Source organism: Papio anubis, chromosome 17, assembly GCF_008728515.1.
Source record: "Papio anubis isolate 15944 chromosome 17, Panubis1.0, whole genome shotgun sequence".
In the NCBI taxonomy this organism is placed as follows: Eukaryota; Metazoa; Chordata; class Mammalia; order Primates; family Cercopithecidae; genus Papio; species Papio anubis.
In genome coordinates this window covers 7,575,820-7,577,029 of record NC_044992.1, presented here as the reverse complement: position 1 = coordinate 7,577,029, position 1,210 = coordinate 7,575,820, and the positions used below count along the sequence as shown (strand labels likewise).

Genomic DNA, 1,210 nt, shown 5'->3' with positions numbered 1-1,210 from the left:
TCCGTTGCCTGCGGCCTGCTCCCTGTTCCAGAAGATTATCTAATGCTAAAGGGGTGCTCAAAACATATCAATACCAAATTGACACTTTCTCCCTGAAAAGGGGAATTGATTTGCGGTTTTATCTCAATTAAACCTGTGATCCTGCACCTCCAAGGACTTATCCTGGAGTAGCATTGCTCAACGTATGGCAAGCAGACGGCTGGCATCAGATGTCTTTGAATGCTTGTTAAAAATGTCAGTTCCGGCTCAGGTGCAGAGGCTCACGCCTGTAATCCCAGCACTTTGGGAGGCAGAGGTGGGTGGATCACTTGAGGTCAGGGGTTCGAGACCAGCCTGGCCAACATGGCGAAACCCCATCTTTACTAAAAATACAAAAATTAGCTGGGCCTGGTGGTGGGCGCCCATGGTCCCGGCTACTCAGGAGACTGAGGCAGGAGAATCACTTGAACCCAGGACACAGATTCCAGTGAGCCGAGATCATGCCACTGCACTCCAGCCTGGGTGGCAGAATGAGCAGAGTGAGACTCTGTCTAAAAAAAAAAAAAAAAGAAAGAAAGCCAGTTCCCCAGCCCTGCCTCACACCAAGGAAGGAGACTCCCCAGAAGATTAGCCAGGGAATCTACATTTTACAGTAGGGTGATTCTTCTTTAGAACCGCTGCCCTTGATCCTTTTGTACTTGGTAAACCTGATGGTTGGGTTTTTATGCTCACATATGAGATGTGCCTGTCTCAAACCTTGTTACAACACATTACCCTTCCCACTTAAAAGGTTAGAAAAATAGAACCTTTGCCCTTGATCATTTAAATATTTTATTACGTTCTGTCCTACAGCTCATGATGATCTCAGACAGGTTGAACAGGAGTCGTCATCCAACCCCTCAAGATATAGATGAAGAAATCTGAGCCCTGACTGGGAAAGGGGTTTACTTGAGATTTAAAAATGTCCATTGAGTCATGTGCACCCCATCTTTGAACCCATGAATGATTTGGCTCCTGCCTACCTTTCTTTTTTTGAGATGGAGTCTTGCTCTGTTGCCCAGGCTGGAGTGCAATGCACCATCTCAGCTCACTGCAACCTCTGCCTCCTGGGTTCAAGCGATTCTCCTGCCTCAGCCTCCTGAGTAGCTGGTATTACAGGTGCCCATCACCATGCCTGGCTAATTTTTTTGTATTTTTAGTAGAGACGAAGTTTTGCCACATTGGCCAGGCT

The 1,210-nt window shown here is 47.0% G+C and overlaps 1 pseudogene; it reads left to right on the top strand.

Moving 5' to 3' along the window:
- Positions 1–665: 665 nt before the first annotated feature.
- Positions 666–763, top strand: LOC116271170 (annotated as a pseudogene).
- Positions 764–1,210: the final 447 nt, after the last annotated feature.